At 35.4% G+C, this 14,661-nt stretch overlaps 1 long non-coding RNA gene across 1 annotated transcript; it reads right to left on the bottom strand.

Moving 5' to 3' along the window:
- Positions 1–1,574: 1,574 nt before the first annotated feature.
- LOC112643756 (uncharacterized) lies at positions 1,575–7,979 on the bottom strand. The gene is made up of 3 exons (XR_003125871.3): positions 7,886–7,979; positions 5,416–5,714; positions 1,575–1,905 (listed from the first exon to the last, which is right to left on the bottom strand). It is a non-coding gene; the product is annotated as an uncharacterized LOC112643756 (long non-coding RNA).
- Between the last annotated feature and the right edge of the window lie 6,682 nt (positions 7,980–14,661).

The following is a 14,661-nucleotide window of genomic DNA, read 5'->3' as shown; positions in this document are numbered from 1 at the left end:
CTGCGGCAGCTTAGGGGCTGGTCTGGGGAGCCTGGATTGGAGTCCTGCTCTGTAGGACTATACACGGGTAGGTATAATTCTCCCTAAGTCCTCCCTTCAATGCCAGGCTCATAGAGTCTAGGCCATGGCACAGGAGTCTGCGTAGAGAAAAAAAACAAAACAAAAACAAAACAAAAAAACAAAAAACAAATGGAGGGGGAAAAAAAAAAGATGTAAAAATTTTAGCTATGAGCCAAACGTTTAATGAGGCAGAGTTCCCAGACTAGACTATTTTAGGATACTACCGAAATCACATCTGTAAGTACTTTTCCACTATCAAAAGCTTGTTCTAAAACTTAGCCATATAGTCTGTGATATGAGCAAATCCATTTCTGTTTTCTTAAACTGGCTCAAACTCTACTGATCTTCTACTGCTATATAATATTAGTATCCCATATTTTGGATGAGCATAGGAATTGCTCTGTTAAAGAGATTTCTAGATTCCGGTGGTATGCATAAAGAGCAAAATTAAGATATTGGTACAAAATGGAGTTTACTATAAATTTTGTACTCCACCGTTCCTCAGTTCTTTAGGTTGGGAGGTTGACTAATGGTGGGAAGGGGCCAATTAAATGTAATAACAGAAGGTAATTGATGTAAATCTTTATGAAATACAGCAACACTCTATATGGGGCAGCATCGTGGAATGTTGTTTGCACAAATAAAGCTATGTGCAAATCTCTGTTTTGTTAGTAACTTGTTGTATGACTCTAGATCAGTTACCAGACATAATTGAGCTTCTTTTTTCTTCTTGGTAAGAATTGGTATCAGGCACATATCTTGCTCATGGAGTAGCTGCAATGATTAAATAAAATACAATGGATGGCAAACTACTTAAATTACTTCAAAGTTATTCACTAAATGCCATTTATTTCTCTAAATAATTTTCTCTCCTACTACTGTCTTCCTCATCCCCCTTTGTTTTCCCTGCACACGATCACTTCACATTCAGCTCAAGACAGGAATCTGAATAAAGTGTCTAAGAATGTATCAGCACTGCACAGCTCAACTTTAAAAGGTCCAGATGGGGAACCCTGGGTGGCACAGCGGTTTAGTGCCTGCCTTTGGCCCAGGGTGCGATCCTGGAGACCCAGGATCGAATCCCACATCAGGCTCCAGGTGCATGGAGCCTGCTTCTCCCTCTGCCTATGTCTCTGCCTCTCTCTCTCTCTCTCTCTCTCTCTCTCTGTGACTATCATAAATAAATAAAAATTAAAAAAAAATAAAAAATAAAAAAAAAATAAATAAAAGGTCCAGATGTTGATCGTCAAGGCTTCATAAAATAAAACTGATGTGCCATGAGTAAAGAGTCAGCAGCACTTGGGAGGAAAGCATCCAGAAGGAAGAAACAGAAAAAAAATTTGTTCCAGGAGTGATGTATACTCCATGTCTCAAGTGATTTAAGAAATACAGAATGGCATATAAACTGTGAGGAAGGTCCAAGTCCCTGCTCCGCTGTGTCGGGTGCACTTGGACTCAAGCTCCAGTTTGTAAATAAACCCTCGTGTGTTTGCATCGGAAAAAAATAAATAAATAAACTGTGAGGAATAAGGACCCCTAACACGATGTACAGATGGTGGCAGGTAGCTCAAAATAGACACCTAGTCAATGTCCACCAGGTTCTCCTGTCCTTCAGGCATTTACTTGTAGGAGTTCTTAACAGGTGCTATATAAAGGACCCACTCAGATCCCAACCCAGCCAGATGACTTTTCTCTAAAGAAGAGTAAATATATTGCAAAACTCTGGTTTGCAATATCTATTCACAGTAGAGATTCAGTTTCGCAGGCTGAATTTTGGTGAAAATATTTTTTTCTCTTCTGTGGACAGAGTGAATACATGTGGCTTCAGCAGGTTTGATTTTGTCTCTGAAATAGAAGGAAAAAACCTTGTCAGAACTAATCATCCTCTAGTGGAAAGTCTTCTAATGAGAATGACATAGGGCTCTGCATGATAGTGCAGCCTTAGAAAGGAGAGAATCGTTCCACCCATTTTTGCCAAAGTTTCTGTTATATAAATACTTTCTTACCTGTCCTTTATTGGGGTGCAACATTTTTGCTTGGTTAAAATTAACAACAGAATACTTTTCAAGCACCATCAGTGTGACTTTCTACATTTCTGACTTTCTACAATCGTGGAAGACAATTATAAAATGAAGAGCAGGAAAGAACCAGTGGTATTCATTTGCTCTTATTTTTCATGACTCTAAAATAAGGAAAAACAGAGAACATTGCCTTCTGTCTTTTACAAAAAATGAGATAAGCAAAAGACAGCCATTGCCCAACCAAGACAATGTTATGATTTTAAAGAAAGCTGAAACTGCCATGAAACCCTCCTCGCTTCTCTGACAATGGACTCTACAGTATAATGAGAAAATATTAAATCTAGTAAAGTATTATTAAAAGCAGAGCTATTCATAACTAACTAGGTCAAAATTGGGTGAAGATTCTGGAAGGAGATTAGAGTAGCTTGTTCTCTTAATATCCAAATCAATTGAAAAAAAAAAGAAAAAATGTCAATAAAGGATGGTCACATGCTTCAGAGTTCTTACAGAGCACACATCTATTGCTTTTCCCAATGTTTATTGATGATTGCAGGTAATAAAGCCTGTGGCTCTTTGTCTGTTTTCCCTCACATTCTCTGGCATTGCTACCCAAAAGGGAAAATGGGAACAAGCTACCATGGGTAGTCATAATCCTTGTCCTTTTGTGAATCGCCTTGGTGATTGAGCAATTCTGTTGGACTGCTGCTAGACTGTTCTTCCTTTACTTTTATGAATTTACCCAGAGTGGGACTAACGAATTTAGAAGAGAATCAAAAGAGCCGTCACTCACAACAGGATAACCTTGTCGCCTTTGAGACACAACGATCACTTATACTGTGTGTACTAGTTAAAGCTAACACCCTTTCTCCCTACTCTAAAAACAAACAAACAAACAAACAAAAACAAAGAAGTATTCCCTCAAGTGCAGTGTTGCAAATTTTACAGAGCTTACAGGTGATGCCTCTACCCGGCTTTAAACTGTGCAGTTCTGCTTACACACAGATTTTTTTTCTGATAAATACAGTACTGTAAATGTATTTTCTCTTGAAAATAATTTTCTATGATTTTCTTAATAATATTTTATTTTCTCTAGCTTATCTTACTTTGAGAAGACAGCATCTAATTCATATAATATACAAGATAGGTGTTAATTGACTATTTATGTTATCAGTAAGATTGGTGGCAGAAATGGAATTGTCACATCACTTCGGAAAACATTTTTAAGTTCCTTACAAAAGACAAGACCATCTACCATATGATCTGGCAATTCCACTCCTAAGTTTCTACCCAAGGGAAATAAAATATTTTCATACAAAGACATGCAAACAATTGTTTATAGCAGTATCATTTGTTATACCTCAAAGATGGAATTACTCTGAAATTCTATAACCAATGAAAGGATTAAAAAAATGTATGACATATTCATACAATGGAATGCTATTCAGATTTTGAAAAATGAACTACCGGTATAGGCAAGGATATAGATAAATTTCAAAATAATTTTATTTTGCAAAAGACTCCAGACAAAAAGTGTATATAGTCAATTTTCCCTTTTATTGAAAATTTTAGAAAATACAAACTAATGTATAGCTATAAAGTGCATCATTGGTTTCCTGTGGGGGGATTATAAATCTCAGTGAAGGGATACAAAGTGGCATTAGGAAACGTTGGGCATCGATTACTAAATTCATTATCTTGATCGTGATGATGGTTTTTTAGGTGTAAACATATGTAAAATTTATCAAATTGCTTACTTTAAATATATGTAGTTTATCTTATGTCAACTATTCATCAATGAAGCTGTTTAAAAGTGGTAATTTACACAACACGGTGGTCTGACACAATTTATTTCACAGTTTTTATTCTTATTTCACAGTACAATTGACCCTTGAAAAACAGATTTGGACTGCATGTATCCATTTATCTGTGGATTTTTAAAATATAAATACAGTACTGTAAATGTATTCTCTTTTGAAAATGATTTTCTTGACTTTTTTTCTCTAACTTACTTTCTTTTAAGAATATAGTATATGATACATACAAAATATGTATTAATTGACTCTGGTATTGGTAAGGCTTCCATCACTAGTAGGCTATTAGTGTTTATGTTTCTGAAGGAGTCAAAAGTCATACCGATATTTTTTACTGTGTGTGAGTCGCACTCCTAACTCCCCACGTTATTCAAGGATCAACTATATATATAAGAAGGTAGTCTGATAATTCATGACTAAGAGATACTCTGGATAATAGGTACAACTGTTGTTCCACTGACTAATTTAGATCAAAATAAGATCCAATAATACATTACATAGTTGAAGGACCTGTTTTTTCCCCCACTCATATGGTTAATAACAGATGTTGACTATCCTATTAAATATTACCTAAATCAGAATATCAAATATTGAATTTTGGATTATTAATAATTAAAATAAATATTATTTTCTCCAGCTATATATGTATATATAGTTGATTAAAACATATGGATATTGATATTGTAAGCAATCAATGTCTACCTGTCTTGAACCTGTTTTGAAATCATTCTTGCTTAACCTGTCTGGCTAATTCGTGTTAATTGTTGCTTCCATTGACTCAGAACAAATTTTGAAATCACAAGATTTTTCTGGATTAGAAAGAGGAAAGTTTCAAATGGTGATGTGATAGGATTCAGTACAGAGCAGGAGTAGGTGAGATGGGCTTAAGGAGTTGAGTATCGATAACATATTTGGGGTATAAGGAAAGTGTGTCTCACAAAACAGATGGCCAGTTCTTGAACTCTGTGAAAGACAAAAAGGAAATCCATTTTGAACCGAAAACATGCCATGCTTGTGACATGGAGACATAATTATTGGGCAACCTTTGGTCTCTTCCCAGCTTTCACATTTTTTAAATTGACAATATCCCAAGGATCCAGGAAACTCAGCCTGAGGCAAAAATAAATCACTGATGTTTTATTTGAGAGATGAAAATTCAGGTCAATGAGAGTGAGGACAAGGAAAAATGAGGCAGGGAATGATGGACGAAACGCAAGGTGATTTGTTACCATGGAGTCTACTGCTTCACAAGATGTGAACAGATACACAGATGTGTCTTTTTGCCTCAAAAATGTCTTCAGACAAACTTCATCTATATAGCACATCTCAGAAGAGCAATAGGAAGGAGAAAGGAGACAGAATTTATCTGCTGAGCTCCCTACCATCTTTTGTCTTGGTTCAAAGAGCCTCCCTTGGAGAGTTAACACCTCTGGACTTCAGGTTGCGTGTAAACCTCGCCCGTATTTCACATCAGTATGGAAATAGCATGAAGAGGCCAAACTTTCTGTGGTCCACCCACCTACCTCTGCAGGAAACGAATGGGCAATGGCAGATGCTGGACTCTCCTGGAGCAGAAAAATAGCCGCAGCGTGTGGCAATGATTTGGCAAATGTTTTTCTTTCATCAGTCAGGAGGATTAATACAACTTTGCCACCTCATGGTCAGGACAGCAATAGCTTCACTGTGTCGCCTCAAGGCAATGTTGACTCTTCTGCTCTCCATGATAATATGTTTCCATTTCACAAAACATCACATTGCTCTGAAATACTGATGACACGCTAATCTGACCTGGTGAGCAGATACTGGTGAGTGTCCTAGAAACCTAGGAATGAAAAAAAAAATGCATATAAATTAAGAAAGCATATGAATATAAGAATTGAAACTCTTGAAGATTCCTGAGCCTGCAACATCAGGATTGTTTCCTAAAGTGCACATAGAAATGTGGACTTCCAAAAGGTATAAAGAAGTAGAGTTCTGTGATGCTCTTTAGGTTTTGTAGGCAACTGTGATAGGTTGTTTGCAAACTGCTTGCCATAGTTTTCTCCCTTTATCCACACTCAGAGGTGAATATCCACACACAGAGATTACACGCTCTGCCATGTGCACCGGGTTGGCTGTTGAGGACATTGCAAATGTGACAAGCAAAAACGTAAAGCATGTCTGTGTACTGGAGTTTCTGTATGGCTGTTGGTGAATGACAGACTAGTCACCAATAGATACTGCTTAAGTGGATGATTTGTTTTTAATCTTGAATGAAATGAGAGAGAAAACTAGTTTTATTTTATTTTGTTTGGTTCTAAATTAACTATATTTTACTTTACTGAATGCTTTCTGTTATAAAAACAAAAGCATGTACCTTACAGGCATGTTTATAGTAGGTTTTATATAATTTTGAACATATTTCAAACTATGTTTTCTATATTTTTTTCATAAAATCATTAGGAATTTTTTTAAACAAAGTCTTTACCTCTTTAAAGCACTTTTAGATTCACAATAAGATTGAGAGACTTTGCATACAGACTTGCCCTCCCAAAAAAAACATGCATAGTCTCTTCCATTAACGTCATTCACTGGATAGTACTATTATTTCTTTTCTTTTCTTTTCTTTTCTTTTCTTTTCTTTTCTTTTCTTTTCTTTTCTTTTCTTTTTTCTTTTCTTTCTTTCTTTTCTTCTCTTCTCTTTTCTTTTCTTCTCTTTTCTTTTTTTTAATTACCAAAGATGAACCTACCTTGACACATCATCATCACCCAAAGTCCAGATGTTACCTTAGGGTTCACCCTTGGTGCTGTAAATTCTGTAGGTTTGGAAGAATGCATAATGACACACATCCATCATTCATCAGGAACTTGACCAGGCCAATTCACTTCAAGTTTACCATCCTCTTGAATCTATCCCACACACTACCCCAAATTACTTTTGATTATATCCCCTCATGTCCAAATACAACTAAGGTTATATTTATTTTTAAAACAATAGTTTTAACTTACTTTTTATATAATACATTTTTTTCTAATGGAAATAGACATTTCTTTAAAATCAGCTTTTTTACTCTATTCCAATTAAAGAATGATTTGGGTAGATCAATTATAGTCAATAGGTTTTGGAATCTAAAATTTAGATTGAATTTCCATTTATAATATGCTCACATTTTGTGTAAAATCAAGTGACTAAGTTTCTACATTTCCTCATCTAATAAATGTGCCATATGTACACTGCCTCACTGTGCTGTCCTGAAGACAATACTAAGACTGTAAGGCACTCCGCATGGAATTTTATCTGTGACAGACATTGAATAAAAGTTGTGTCATTTATTACCAAACAACCACATCTTCTTTATTTCTTTATCTTTTATTTTTTTTTCTTTTTAAAGAGTTATGTATTTGTTCCAGAGGAAGAAAGAGTGTATTGGGAGCTGAGGGAGGCACAGAAAGAGAGGGAGAGAGAGGGAAGAGAAGCAGACTCCCTGTGATCCGCTCGGAACCCCACTTGGGGCTTGGTCTCAGGACCCTGAGCTCATGATCTTTGCCCAAATCAAGAGTTGGTCGCTTAACTGACTGAGCCACCCAGGGGCCCCATAACTACATGTCCTATTAAGAGTATTTTCATATAGATCATATGAATTAAATAACAGTGTTTGAAGTTATGGACGTTAGTTACTAGCACTCCAAAATTGTGTCATTTTTCTAAGAATCAAATTATAAAAACCTTCAAAATGATTGCTAATCTACTGTCAAAACCCAAAGTTCTTAAATATTGGAAAGATACAGTTGCTTTTTTAGTTTTAGATAGTAGCGTTGATACATACTGCAGGGGTGATTTTAGTCCAAATCATACATTCATAGATTTATAAAATGAGACTCAGAAAGGTTGGCTGTTATTTTTGGTTCTGCACCCAATTCCAACATAAATAAGGATCCCCCCCTACACACACCACCACCACCACCACCACCACCATCTCCAAAGATGCTAGAAACACCAACTGGATGTCTTACAAGTCAAGGCAATTCTGACAGTATCTACCCAGAGGTAGCATGTGATTTCACATTAGTGATTGTTTTGATTTCCAACCCCCTTCTCAGAATCCCCAGAAATCAGATGGTTAACTTGAAAGTTCCAACCCCCTATTCTTGATTGATTCCCTTGGCAACCAGCCCCTATACTTATCCAAAAGTCACTTCATTGTCATATATCCTGCTATGGCAGAAAAGGTATGTTGTGAATAACAAGACACCCATTTCTTTGTTGTGGCTCTGAAGCAACTCCAGAAACTGGGCACAAGAGATAAAATATCACAACAAAAGAAGGTCCCATTGCAGTGTCTTGTCAGGAAATTCCAAAGGCTTGGGAGCTGTGAGCCAGGACCCATGGATAAAGACTATCTTCCAAAAGATAGGAGGAATCCTAGGCATATATAACCTGATCTTTGCACTTTACAAAGCAAGATTATGAATTCCATGGAAGTTAATTTTTCACGGTCTTACACTAAAAAATAAAATCTTGACTAGAAACCACTGTTTTAATTCTCATCTTTATGTCTCTTTCAACTATGTTCTCATTTTAATTGAATATAGTGTAATTTTATGAAAGGTTTAGCCAATTAAAATAAAACATGTATGTTTTATAAATGAAAATAGAAGCCATTTTAGCCAGAAAAAACTATTTAGCCCTGTTGCTATTTTGCTTTTGGATCATTGGGTAGCAGTATGTACACTGCTCATTGTTTTTTTAAATTATGTATCTGAGAGTACCCAAATAGCTATTTCAGAAAACATCTATGGTGGGTAGCTATTCATTTTTATTATATTGTTAAATGTTATTTTCTCACACTTGAAAATTATAATCAATTTAGTGTTATTACAACAATTCCACCGTAATGCTTAACCAGACATTTTTACTGTATATTCTGAGACTTGATCATGACTTTTACACTTTATTTTTTAGCAATAGGCGTTTTTGTCCTAGAGAATCTTAAGGTTCAAAAGTTCAGGTAGACCTGTGCATTAAACACATTGAAATATGTAAAATAAATTATTTTTCAAATAATTTCAGTGAAAAGGGATTGTAACTCTTCTAAAACAATTCTTTCCATTTCAAAAAACTAAAACTCTAAAGACTCCTCTTTGCATTATAACAAAACAAGCACTTCGAACATTTTTAACAAATTTCTATAATTTTGGTCTCTAAGCAGCTATAATAATTTATTGACTGTCATATCTCTATTCAATAAGTGCTTAAAAGAAGTTATAATATATGTTTTGCCAAATAAGATCTCAAACATAACCAGAATTAGTACTTTTAATTGTTCATTATGTAATATTTAAAGATTGTTTACTTCTCTTGGCTTATACCAAGTTTATGAATGTTTTACCTTATGGCAAATGTAAATACATACTTTATTTTTTAATTAATCCATTCTTTATCACTCAGTTAATATTTACTTTGCTTCTACTATGTGCGTATTAATGTATACAAAAAACAATTTCTGCACTAATGAAATATGTTCTGGTTTGTTGGTGCAAATGCAGGTGGGTGTTAAAAATGATTAATATATGTACTTTATAATATTTTAAGAGGTGATAAACTTTATGAAAAAAATTATCCAGAGAAAATGGATGGAAACTTGTATTGGAATGGGCTAAGAAACATTTGTATTTTTTTTAAGATTTTATTTATTTATTCTTGAGAGACAGAGAGAGAGAGAGACAGAGACTCTGGCAGAGGGAGAAGCAGACTCCATGCAGGGAGCCCGACGTGGGACTTGATCCTGGGACTCCAGGATCACACCCTGGGCCAAAGGCAGGTGCTAAACCACTGAGCCACCCAGGCTGCCCAAACATTTGTATTTTTATGAAGGCAGACAGGTAATGCCCTGAGAGTCACTTAGAAAAACTTAAAGATGGTAAAGCAGTAAAACCATATGGAAACCTAGCAAAAATTCTTGTAATTTTCAACAAGTCTAAAATAATTCAATTTGCATGTGTTCTTTTTATACTCTCATTATGGATTTACTGTTTTCCAAACCACAGTACTGGAATTCATGCTTATCTCCATTAACATATTTTAGTAGACTGAGACCATAATTGTAATTTGTCTATATAACTTTAATTAGAACCCTGTCATCAAGGGGCACCTGGGTGGCTCAGTTGGTTGACCATCTGATTCTTGATTTCTGTGCAGGTCATGATCTCAGGGTCCTGAGGTGGAGCCCTGTGTAGGGGTCCTGGGATCCAAGCTTGGTGCGGAGGGGAGTGGGGCAGTCTGCTTGAGGATTCTTTAACCTTCTGCCCCTCTTCCACTCACACACATGCTTTCTCTCTCTCTCAAATAAATAATTTTTTTTAAAAAAGCACCTGTCATCAAAAACTTTTATTATATAATAAGAACTATATTTATTCTAACAAAATCAATACTATTGTTATCTTAAAGTTGAGAGCAAACTATACTGTATAATGCTGAATTTTCTTTTGAACTTACAGCCTATGTTTAAGTTATGTCTAACAATTAACATTCTTTGTTTCAGCAGTCCATGTAATTTAATATATCCATTATATCTTTATGCAACAAACACATTTTTAATTTCTCACAGTAATATTATAAGTGAATTTTCCAAATGCTTGTATCAACTGCAAGCATTTGCCAACACCTAACAGTCTAGGGATCATATCGATTTTTTTAAAAAAGACAATTGTTATAATCTATTAGTTTTTACTATCTTTTTGTGTTCCAAAAATATGTTAAGTATCTAAAAATAGCAAATGACTTTATAAATGAATTTTTTTGCACATTGACATCAAGTCATTAAGTCATTGAAGTATATAAGCTCTTCTGTTTCCAAAGCAATTAATTTATTTGCTCATTCTACTGACTGGTACCACTTCCATTGCTCATGACTGTGATAGGATTTATAATAAAAAAATATATTTTGGCCTCCATCCCAGTTTCTGACTGAGATCCTAAAACCTCTTGGAACCTACTAAAGTGCCTTTTGTTATGTCAATGAGGTCACTTTGGGGCCACACCTAAGGGTGAAGGCTGGTTGCCAGGAGAACCAACCTGGTGATTGGAGGGTTGGAATTTTCTGTCCCATGTTTCTGACCTCTAGAGAGGGTAGAGGGGCTGGTGGTTGAATCTAATCACTGATGGCTAATAATTTAATAAACAATGCCTATGCAATGACACCTCCATAAACACCCAAGTTGGAGTTCAGAGAGCTCTGGTTTGGTGAACACATGGAGATGCGGGAGCATAACATGGCCAGAGATGATGGAAGCTCTGTGCCGTCCCCAAGACTGTGTGCCATGCATCTCTTCTCTTTGTCTCTTCCTTCTGTAATAAACCAGTAATTTAGTAAGTAAAACATTTCTCTGAGTTCACCAAGCCTCTTTAGAAAATCAAATCCAAAAAGTGGTCATTGGAACCTCTGTTCTATAGCTAATCAGTCAGAAGCACAGGTGACAACCTGGACATACAATGACACATGGAGCAGGAGGGCAGGTGCTCTGTTAATACCTCAACCTGTGAGATCTGATGTGGAGAGTGTCAGATTGAGTTTCCAGGTGGAGAGTGTCAGATTGAGTTTAGTTGCAGGACACTCAGCTAGTATTTCAGAATTGCCTTGGTGGTATGGAAAAAACCCACACATTGTAACTGGAATTATAAATGATTAATGAGTTTCTTATTCACTCGTGTTCTTACTAGTTTAATCCACTTATTGATTAATTCATTTTGTTTATTAATTAATTCATACATTTAGCAATACTATGTCATATACACATGTTTTCAGTGTCCTAAAAAGTGGTATTCTTTCTCAATGTTTAATTCCCTTAAAGCAACTGGCTGCTTTATTATTTATTTATTTATTTATTTATTTATTTATTTATTTATTTATTTTAGGATTTTATTTTTTTATTCATGAGAGACACACATACACAGAGAGAGGCAGAGACACAGGCAGAGGGAGAAGCAGGCTCCATGCAGGAAGCCTGACATGGAACTCGATCCCGGGATCAGACCCTGGGCTAAACTGCTGAGCCACCTGGACTGCCCTGCTTTGATTATTTTAAACCAGTATTTTGTTGTTTTGTTTCGTTGATATTAATTCAATCTTTTAAAACTCGATTAGCTGAGATAATCAAAAAAGACTGAGTGTTCCTCCTCTTTGATCTCTTTGAACTTGACATTATTCACCTTCAAAAGCAGAGTTGTTTTAGGGGCACCTGGGTTGCTCCATGGGTTAAGTGTCTGCCTTTGGTCCAGGTCATGATCCCAGGGTCTTGGGATCAATCCCTGCTTCAGGCTCCCTGCTTAGTGGGGAGTCTGCTTCTCCCTCTCTCTCTGTCTCTCCCAAGAGTGGTGTGCACTTGCTCTCCCTCTTCTTTCTCTAATAAATAAAAATCTTAAAAAAAAAAAAAAAGGCAGAGCTGTTTTAGATCCTTGGTCTTTGACTGTCTTACTCACTTATCTGTGCGTACAGTTGAAATCCATCTACGGATTAACCTGAAGCCTGGTATAAAGTATGGAGAGCCTTCAACAGCTGTTTACTTCTTTCCAAACATAGATTTTTCTTTTATGTCTCCACAGCCTAGTCAGCCCTGACAAATTCTAAAGGAGATTCAACAAGTTATTCATAGCTATTCAAATAAACTTAAATAAACTTGCAATGTTAGTCTTTTAATCTTTGCACTTTCTGTGTTTCTCATGTGTTTTAGGCAGAATTTTAAGATGGCTCCCATGGCTTTTACCCTAGATATATAATGCCCATGATTATGACACATGGCCAAAGGATTCTGAAGATGTAATTAAAGTTATTAATCAGTTGACACTGAATTGATCAAAGAGGGATCATCAGGTGGAGTTAATTACATGTATGTGTTCTTTAAAAGCAGAGAATTTTTCCCCCCTTGGCTGGCCATAGTAAAGAAAGTCAGAGCACAAAAAAAAAAAAAAAAAAAAAAAAAAAAAAGTCAATCCTGCACGGTTCAAGAACTGAAGTATGGCCTCTAGGAGTTGTGAACAATCTCAGCCTCACAATCACAAGGCATACTGTCAACAATCAAAAGAGCTTGGAATCAGATTCTTCTCCAAACTTCCAGAAGAGCTCAGTCTGGCTGATACTTGACATTGGTCTTGTGTGACCTTAAACAGACTCCTATAGAACTTTGATGTAATAAATAAGTGCTGTTTAATGACCTTTATGATAATTTGTTATGTAGCAGTAGCAACCTTCCCCAACCCCTCACCATGGAAGGCTTTCCTATCAATGACCTCTCATTTGTTATCAGAACTCAGTCAAATTTCTTCATTTTTGGAGCTTTTTATTATTCCCCTGAGTTAATATCTTCCTAGTCTGTGCTCCTTTTTGCATTCTGTTCTACATGCTACACATTGTTTCTTATTAATGTAATATAATAATAATAATAATAATAATAATAATAATTTTATAATTAATGTAATAACCATTTTATAACCATATTTCTCTCAGTTGAGAGAAAAATATGCTATAGATAATGGTCATATATTAAGTATCAGTTCTGCAGTCATGAGCATGCCTTAAAATGGTAAGTACTTTATATATGATTATTTAATTAATACATGCTAAATGACTCTACTGATATCAGGGAAAACATCTTAGCATTTAAATTAAAAGCTGCTCCTTAGAACACTCTATCCAAATTCATTAACTACATGCACAAATTCAAATGATTTGCCTTCTATTTTCCCTACAGAAAATATTCACTCTCAAGGAAAAAATTTCACTTTCAAATACTTTGACAAATATCTGAATACATTTTCAACATTTATTTTCTTAATATTTATCATGGATGTATTCAATTGCCATTACTTAAGCATATTTTTGTGTTGCTGTTTAAGTATGATCCCATTCACTACATTCTTATTTAAAAATAAGAATCTAAAAAGCCCAAGAGGGGCATCTGGGTGGCTCCATCAGTTAAACATCTGCCTTCCACTCATGACCTCAGGGTCTTAGGATCCAGCCCCCCATTGGGCTCCGTGCTCAGTGGGGATTCTGCTTCTCCCTCTCCTGCTCCCTCTGCTTGTGCTCTTTCTCTCTCTCTCTCTCTCTCTGTCAAATAAATAAATAAATAATATTTTTAAAGTAAATAAATAAAAAAATAAAATAAAATAAAATAATAAAATAAAATAAAATAAAATAAAATAATAAAATGTCCAAGAATTAGCCCCTGATAATTGAGTCTATGTTTCATGGCAAAAATATATTGTATTTTGCCAATTATTCAACTTTCATATTCTTTAGTTAATTACAATTTTGTTGTCTGTAAGTGACTGAGATAAAAACAAAAAACTCTTGCGGGTATTACTTCTATAAATGGTACCTTAAAATATGAATATTTTTAACTAGCAAGCTGGATACATATTAATATTAATCAGGAAATATGGGAATTAATAGGAAGTGATACTTTCATGATTCTATTGACCTCAATAGATTATATTAGCATAATTTTTTTAGAAAGTTTCTACTAAGCTTTAAATTCCTCACATAGAAATAAATTCATTTAGGTGTACCTGGGTGGCTCAGTTGGTTAAGGGGCAGGCTCTTGATTTCAGCTCAGTTCAGGGTCTCAGGGTCCTGGGATCAAGCCCCAGTATCAGGTCTGGTTTCTTTGCTCAGCGAAATGTCTGCTCAGGATTCTTCCATCTTCTTTTCTCTCCCACTCTGCCCGTTCCCTGCTTGCTGGCACCCACGGATTCTCTCTATGTCTCATAAACAAACAAACAAACTTTAAAA

The sequence above is a fragment of the Canis lupus genome, chromosome 1 (assembly GCF_003254725.2).
Source record: "Canis lupus dingo isolate Sandy chromosome 1, ASM325472v2, whole genome shotgun sequence".
NCBI classification, from domain to species: Eukaryota; Metazoa; Chordata; class Mammalia; order Carnivora; family Canidae; genus Canis; species Canis lupus.
The sequence above is the reverse complement of the archived record's forward strand: the minus strand, read 5'-3'. Positions and strand labels throughout refer to the sequence as shown.